The sequence below is a fragment of the Dendrobates tinctorius genome, unplaced genomic scaffold, assembly GCF_039654945.1.
Source record: "Dendrobates tinctorius isolate UK_male_01 unplaced genomic scaffold, ASM3965494v1 ptg000107l, whole genome shotgun sequence".
NCBI lineage: Eukaryota > Metazoa > Chordata > Amphibia > Anura > Dendrobatidae > Dendrobates > Dendrobates tinctorius.
Window position 1 is genome coordinate 18,368,346 of NW_027361775.1, and position 8,770 is coordinate 18,377,115.

The window sequence follows — 8,770 nt, forward strand, 5'->3', positions numbered from 1 at the left end:
TTTTGGGCAGGGAGCACAGTGAAGCCCACTTATTCAGGGGCACAGCATAGGTTTTCTTTAGAGAACGGCGTTTGTGGCAATTTGTTATTCAGGTGGCATTATAATGACACTGTTATTTTTAAGGGCACTGTATCGGAATGTGCTACAGAACACCGGAGAAGAGAGACGTCTGCGAAGAGGAGCTGTGGATGTGAAAACTTATGCGGGCATCAGGACCAGATGAAATAGAAAAGGATGAGAGCTATTTCAATCACAGAAGATGTCACCTATAAAGTTCCTGGCACTAAGGGTGCATTTACACTGGTCAATCACGACACCTCAATAACTGCCCATCGGATAAATGAAGCCGATCGACAGTTATTTAATAGCCTGCTAAGACCGTCCGACCGCACTTTCTTGTGCATGGAACAGTCCTTAATGTCATCGTTCGGTGTGCATAGAATAACATTGCTCTCAGCCTCACATGTCTACACAGAGCGATTTGCTGTCAAGAAACAATGATATTTAAGCAAGCTTAAAAGTTATTTCACCCAACAAACAAACATTTTGCTGGTACATTGGGTGATTGACAGTCTGTTAAGAAATGACGATATTTGTTTTCTGATTATCGGTTACAATGTAAATGCACTTTAGCCCGGGGTCAGACTTGCGAGAAACTTGCACAAGTCTTGCATCTCAATTACCCTACACTGCCGCCGGCACCTGGGACCGGAGTGTGCTTTTGCATGTATTTCTATGCATGTATTTCTATGCAGCTAAGCGCCCCGGTCCGAGTGCCAGCGGCAGTGCCGGGTATTGAGACACGAGACTCGTGCGAGTTTCTTGCAAGTGTGACCCTGGCCTTACAGAGTAATCAGTAAATAGTAGATAGTGGCAGTCACCACAGACATTTCTGTAAAATGAGACCTCAGATGACTGACCAACATCTATTTTGCGTGAGTACAATCTGCTTTAGTTATCCAAGCTGAGCCCCGCAATAGCTGACAATCGGGTATGAAAAACTTTGGTTTGATCATGTCTTTCCTGGATTTGGGCATGGTAACAGTGCCAGAGTTTTTCTCTTCTATTTTTTTCCACTTTATAGTATAGCTAAACTTTTTGGAGGGTTTTTTTGCATGTTTTTTGGCTCATTAATTCTGACCAGATTGGTGCGAATTCAGGTTCAGAGACCCCCACCAATTGCTCAATAGATGTCTTCAAAGTGCGGATCTCAGTCAACAGGAGGACAAATAGCAGTGAACAGTCATAGGCTAATGCGTCTTGAGCTGCACACTTCTAAGGGTATGTTCCCACTGTCAGGAATGGCTCAGTATTTGCTCAGGATTTGATGCAGGTGAAATCTGCATCTGAGGTTACTGGCAGGTCACCTGCGTTTTTTATGCTTTTTTACATGCGTTTTTTATGTGCTTTTTCTGTATGCATTTTTTGTCACTTGAAATAAAGCTAATTAAAACTTGGCTTCTGGGAAGGGAAATAAAGTGATTCCCTGTTTGCAGATATGTTGTGGTATGTTCCCACGGTCAGTAAACCCTGCGGGTTGGACGTTGCGTACATCCACAATGTCCAACCTGCAGCGCCCAGCTGTTACAGCATAGTGGATGAGATTTCAAGAAATCCCATGTCTACTATGTGTGCACCAATGCCCGCGGCTCACCCGCAGAGACGAACATGCAGCACGTCTTTTCAGACCGCAGTATGTCAATTTATGTAGTGGAGACGCTGCGTAAATTACCCATACACTTTCATTAGATGCGCTAAAAACTGCATTATCTTCCTAGCCATGCGTATTACGTGCAGGAACACAGCTTACTACATGTGTACTAATTTACATAATGGTGAATCTTGTGACACAGCCGGACGTACATGACACAGGAAGTGGAGAAAAGCACAGAGAGGGGTCCCCTCCTTTTTAATAAATAAATAGTTTAAAAAAATGGTGTGTGGCCCCCCTATATTTGTTAACCAGCCAGAGTAAAGCAGACTACTGGGGCTAGTATTTCAAGCCCCAGCTTGAAAAAAGGATCCAGTATCCATGAACCTTACCAGCCTGATAATACCAGGCCGCTGCAGTTTGCTTACCTTGGATGGTTAGCAAAAATAGTGGGATCCTCTCCAAAAAAAAACAGCGTGGGGTCCCCCTATTTTTGTTAACCAGCCAAGGAAAAAGCAGATAGCATCGGCCTGGCATTCTCAGGCTGGCAAGGTGCATGGATTTTGGCCCTCACCATCCTAAAAATAGCAGCCTGTAGCCACCCTACAATTGGTGCATCCACTTTACCCAGCTCTTCCCACTTGTCCTGTAGCAGTGGTAAGTGGGGTAATATTTGTGGTGTTGATGTCTTCTTTGTATTGTCCGGTGACATCAAGCCCACGACTTAGTAATGGAGAAGCGTCAATAAGACACCTATCCATTAATCCTATAATGGTATGGTAAATAAAGACACAGCCAGAACAAATTACTTTAATTTTAAAGGCCTATTCCACCAAAGTTCTCCTCTCCTGTAAGAGAAATAAAATAAAAAAGCAACAGTATACCATACCTGTCCGCCGAGAAGATATACATCCTGTCCCACAATGAGTCCAGCTCTGCTACATCTGGATGTCAGCCTGAACAGTGGCATTATGCCACCATCCAGCCTGACATCCAGACACAGTGGAGCTTGTAGATGACTACCGGAGATAACTCGGTCAGCTGACCGTGAGAACTTGCCTAGTGACTGGAGATTACCCCAGCAGTCATGTGCACAGCAGTTCTCGCGGTCAGCTCAGCTCATCGCGATAACTGCAGTGGATGCGAACTTCCGGCTGTGGCACAAGGTAAGACATTATTTAAATTAGTCCACATGTGTAGTAAGCTGTGTACCTTGGATATCATTTTGTATCCCTTCCCTGTTTTATACAGTTCAGCTACCTCTTCCCGTAGATCCATTGACAATTCCTTTGTTTTCCCTATGACTCACAATCTGGAAACATCAGTGGCTGGATGAAAGATGCAAGAGTCTGTCTGGATCCCAGAAACTCAATTTGCTTTTAAACACACACACTGATTGCAAACAAACAAACAGGTCACAGGTGAGGATGTTACCTTTAGTAATCCATTCAAACCCATTTGTGTCAACTTCTGTGCATGTTATAAGGCCAAAATCACTAGGGTATGTGAACTTTTGATCAGGGTCATTTGGATGTTTTGGGTTGTTATTATGATTTAAAAAGAGAAAACACAGCAGTTTGACAATAAATGGCTTCACCCAACCACTAACCATGAGTGGAGAAAAAGTTTTGGTGTTATCATTCATATTCTCTGAAAAAAAAGCCAAGAAAGCAAAAACTCTGCCGGAGTATGTAAACCTTTGAACGCAACTGTATATATATACAGTATATGTATGTGTGTGTTTTAGTGCATTTCTGCAGTGGACATATAACAAAGGTGCATGTAATCCACAAATTACTTTTTAATGATGTTATATCAAAGCATAATAACAGGATTTATCCAAAATAAAGTAGTTTTATTTGAAGCATGACAAACCAAGAAGAGACAGAGGACAGAAAAAATTGTCATAAAAACACATATAAAAATAACCTAGTTTATCTAATTGGTGCAGAAAATCTGCAAGATCAAAAATTCACCAAATACTTATTGTGGGATCTTAGTCTTAGGCTACGTTCACACATCTGGGTGACATGTCTGAGTGCTGTCCAGTTATTTTTCCCTTTGGCAGCACTCTATCCCACAGTATAGAATGGATGTATTCACACATCTGTTAAAATCATGGATCTGAGAGTGAGATCCTTGTGACTCAGAGCAGGTTTTATTCTCATCTGATGTTGGGCTGATCAGATTCGGCCAATGAAGTGTATGGGAATCCAGTTTTCTTCCATTTTGCATTTGTGTCTCAATGATCTGTTAGTGATGAATAAAAACGTGACTTTCGAAAGGGTCTTTGTTGGCTAGGAGCAAGCACCTCCTCAGTGGAAAAGAGAAATAGCAGAAGGTACTAGGATGACAGCTGGAAAAAATTGTTACTAGTAGGGAGCATTACTACTTAGGGTGCCTATGGCAGCATGAACACCAAATACGGCCCCGGTGACACTTATGCATTCAATCACAGGTGCAATTAAATAAATGAGTATAGAGGCAGAGCTAGGGGTTTGGCACTGGAGGGGGGCAAAACACATCTGAGCAGACCCCTAACCTAGATAACCTTCATTATAACTACAGGGGCACACCCTAATCATAGTGGAGGTAGTGGAACTACAGTAGCTTGCCAATTTTGTTAAAGGGATTCTGTTAAGTCATTTTTGCATATTATACTAATAGTATCCTGAAATAGGGCTTGGGCAACCCTTTCACGATGTGTAATTTTATTTCTGTCCGTGGCCCCGTTGTGTTGCTGTAAGCCCTGGATAATTTTATTGTCTCATGCCCGAAAGTCAAGCATATGAAAATGGAAACTGAATATCATCTCTTCCCCCACCCATAATCCCACCCACCTCTCTGCACTGACATGACTGATTCAGTCAGACTGCCGCATGCCTAAGGATGGTATCGCAATCCTTGGACGGACCGTCAACTCTTCTTACCTGATAGTGACAGCTGCATAGAAATACATGTTGTCACTCTTAGGTCAGCATAGCAGACGGTCAGTCCGAGGATTGCTGTGCGATCATCGTGTGAGTACCACAGCAGTCTGACTGCACCCATCAGTGATGCCGACCGGAAAGGGTGAATATTTATTTCACATTTACATATGTGACGGCAAGTCAAACATATGTAAATGCAAAATATTCACCCATTCACCCACCCATAATTTATGCACATTGCAGGACATTAATAAAAACTGTCTTTTCATATACAATTTTTAAAACAATAACCCTGGAGGATGCTGTACTACATCTATAAGGATGCACAGGACTCTTAATTAATTTGTTAATTTGGCGCATCTTTATCTGTTTGTACAGCAGAAATTGGAATATGTGATCCTGCCTCTTCTACTAACACCAAGAAAACAGCAGCATAAAGGGTATGCTAAAAATATTCTACTCTTCTTATTGAATGAATGTGGTATAAGGCTCTTGATAAATTCCTCCATCATTTTTTTCCAGCAAACCGATGGAATGGATTTAAAATATTGAAATATTGTTTTGCAGCAAAACCCCATGGTTTATCTGCTCATCCTCTTGAATAAAAGAAAACATGTTCGGTAAATTGAAGCTATTTATTAGAAATGCTGAAACTAGTAAAATGTCGCAATAGAAACAAATAAATGAAGAAGAATGTTGCAGGATTGATGACCAGGTGTCCATTTTTAAGTCTTCTCATCAGTGATGGAATAAGCAGGCCGTGGCCAATGCTGTAGATAGAAACAAGAGGAAAACTGATTATCTCTATGTATAGAATTGAATGTGTGTGTCACCAACCAATCACGAAGCATCTTTCATTTCACCAGAGCTGTTTAAAAGAAGCTGAGCTGCGATTGGTTGCTATGAGCAACAGTTTTCTCACTCCACGACAACACCTCAGGAGACACTGACTGGGTGGGAGAAATCTAGCATCCCCGGGAACATAAGCTCCCAGCCATTGTCTGCCCCCCCCCCCCCCCCAGAAAGGAGCAGAGAGAGAGCACATGACAGAAATGAATCCCCCCTCCCTGTCCATACACCCATCACACATCCTTCATCCCATAGGCACATCTTCCCTCTTAAAGGGATCTCTGGTATGGAAGTTAGGGCAAATCCATCCAGCGCTTTGGTTTGACCCCAGGCCTCTCTTAAAGGGATCCCCGGTATGGAAGTTAGGACCGTTCCACTTAGCGCTGTGGTTCTGACCCCAGGGTCTCTTAAAGGGATCATTGGTATGGAAGTTAGGGCAGTTCCACTAAGCACTCTGTTTTTGACCCCAGGCCCCTCTTAAAGGGATGCCCGGCACAGCAGTGAGGGCAAATCCACTCTGCGCTTTGGTACTGACCCCAGGCCTCTCTTAAAGGGATCATTGGTATGCAAGTCAGGGCAAATCCATCCAGCGCTTTGTTTCTGATGCCAGGCCTCTCTTAAAGGGATCCCCCGTATGGAAGTTAGGGCAGTTCCACTCTGCACTTTGGTACTGACCCCAGGCTTCTCTGGAAGGGATCTCCGGTATGGAAGTTAGGGTAAATCCCTCAGTGCTCTGATTCTCACCCCAGGCTTCTATTAAAGGGATCATTGGTATGGAAGTCAGGGCAAATCCACTCAGCGCTCTGGTTCTGACGCCAGGCCTCTCTTAAAGGGATCCCCGGTATGGAAGTTAGGGCCATTCCACTCAGCGCTCTGGTTCTGACCCCAGGCTGACGGGATGATGTGGGATATTAGGGGTAGTAGTCTGGTGGCTCTGGCTGACGGGATGATGTGGGATATTAGGGGTAGTAGTCCGGTAGCTCTGGCTGACGGGATGATGTGGGATATTAGGGGTAGTAGTCCGGTGGCTCTGGCTGACGGGATGATGTGGGATATTAGTGGTAGTAGTCTGCTGGCTCTGGCTGATGGGATGATGTGGGATATTAGGGGTAGTAGTCCGGTAGCTCTGGCTGACGGGATGATGTGGGATATTATAGTGAATGAGGCTATGCGGAGTGGGCGGGGCTATACACTCAGCTTTATATATGTAGATATAATCATAATTTGTTATAAGTAACCGTAGTTAGTTACTATGCCCGGGCAGTGCCGGGCTCTTCAGCTAGTATGATATAAAACCAGTCAAATGTAGTAGAAGTATAAAAAACGTAGCCCCTTAGGTAACTTTCCAGGGCTGTTGATTTAAGTATTTTAATAGATCTTACTATTAGTCCTCCCCATTGTCCTTGCAGAATTTATTGGATATGCCATAGATATCTGCTTACTGTGAGTCCAACAATGACCAAAATATATGTAACCAGCCCAGTGAGGTCCTCAGCTGTTTCCAATTTTTACTCACTATGCTGGAAAGTGGTGACATCTTTAGGGTATGTGCACATGTTGCGGATCTGCAGCGGATTTGGCCCTGCGGATCCGCAGCAGAATTAGCTGCGTTGTTCAGTACCATTATATTCTATGAAAAACAAAAAACGCTGTGCACATGCTGCGGATTTTTCTGCACGGATTTGCTGCGGATTACAATCCGAAGCATGTCAATTGTTTGTGCGGAATCCGCAGCTGTTTCACACCTTCAACACTGTAGAGGTGTGAAACCGCAGGGCTAAACCGCAGGCTAATCCGCAGATAAACCGCAGGTCTTTTGACCTGTGGATTTACCTGCGGATTTTGCCAAATCCGTGCAGAAAAATGCGCAGCCCAATCCGCAGTGTATGCACATAGCCTTACTGGGAAGTGTAAATTCATTATGTCTCATACACGATAGTTTAGACCTTATAATGTTTGTATATAATGGGAAATAAAGCAAAAAATCAGAAAACATACCTGATTTGGGTAAGCATTTGTTATCTTGGAATACAATTTTATGAAAGGGTTTGAAGAAAAAATCATCCACAATGTCTCTATCCAGCATCCAGTCAAACTCAACCAAGCATTGTGTGCCATCCCTGAAGAGGAGGTTTTTGCCGTGACGTGACAAAAACAAATTAAATATGTCCTTCTGGGATCCTGTCCATCTATAGAGAGACTAAATGGAAGCAAATATTGGGATTACATTCCAGCATTGAAAGATAAAATAGGATGATTCACACTAAGATCCTGGAATCTGAGACCTACATAATAGGAAAAATCACTGTGAATAAATTAAACAAACACACCAGGCCTATAAATAAAAAACAATAAAGAAGATCTCCCATTACTATTTTTATGAGCTAAACCTGTGTGAATGTACAGCATATGTAGTGTAGTGTAGGTGTATTAATATACTCACTGATTGTCGTCTGCCCCGGTTTCCATTGCCGGTCCGCTCCTCATCATTTGATGGCTTTTCTAAATTGTCACAAGCTGAGGTTTATTTGTGAGCCAGAATTTGCTACCCTACATACAGTTGAAACCAGAAGTTTAGATGCACTATATAAAAAGATACATATGCATGTTTTTCTCAATATCTGACATGAAATCAGAATAAACATTTCCCGTCTTAGGTCAATTAGGATTACCATAATTATTAATATTTGCCAAATGCCAGAATAATGAGAGAGAGAATGTTTTAAGGCATTTTTATTACTTCAAAGTCAAAAGTTTACATACATTTCATTAGTATTTGGTACCATTGCCCTTAAACTGAACGACTCGGGTCAAACGTTTGGGATATCCTTCCACAAGCTTCCCACAATAGTTGGTCGGAATTTGGACCCATTTCTCCTGACAAAAATGTCGTAGCTGATCCAGGTTTGTAGGTCAATGTGCTCACACCGACCTTTTTGGCTTTGCCCATAAATTTTCAATAGGATTGAGATCAGGGCTTTGTGATGGCCACTCCAAAACATTGACTTTGTTATCCTTAAGCCACTTTGTTACCATTTTGGCAGTATGCTTCGGTTCATTATCCATTTGGAAGACCCATTTCCGCCCAAGTTTAACTTCCTGGCTGATGTCTTGAGATGTTGCTTCAGTAGTGTCACATAATCTTCTAATCTGGTGATGCCATATATTTTGTGAAGTGCACCAGTCCCTCCTGCAGCATAACAACCCCACAACATTTTGCCGCCAGCCTGCCACCGCCATGTTTCACAGTTGGGATTATGTTCTTAGGTGTCCAAGCTTCTCCCTTTTTCCTCCAGACATAATCCTCTGGATCAACATGTTAGGGCAAGTTACGATAGGA

The 8,770-nt window shown here is 42.8% G+C and overlaps 2 long non-coding RNA genes across 3 annotated transcripts in view; one reads left to right on the top strand and one right to left on the bottom strand.

The window, feature by feature from the left end:
- LOC141100769 (uncharacterized) overlaps positions 1–1,458 on the top strand; it is a 57,401-nt gene extending 55,943 nt beyond the window's left edge. For both annotated transcript variants that reach the window (XR_012234766.1, XR_012234765.1), the window contains exon 3: positions 124–1,458. This is a non-coding gene — a long non-coding RNA (uncharacterized lncRNA). The remainder of the gene's footprint in view (positions 1–123) is intronic.
- Positions 1,459–5,202: 3,744 nt separating this feature from the next.
- On the bottom strand, positions 5,203–7,623 carry LOC141100770 (uncharacterized). The gene is made up of 2 exons (XR_012234767.1): positions 7,429–7,623; positions 5,203–5,351 (listed from the first exon to the last, which is right to left on the bottom strand). It is a non-coding gene; the product is annotated as an uncharacterized lncRNA (long non-coding RNA).
- Positions 7,624–8,770: the final 1,147 nt, after the last annotated feature.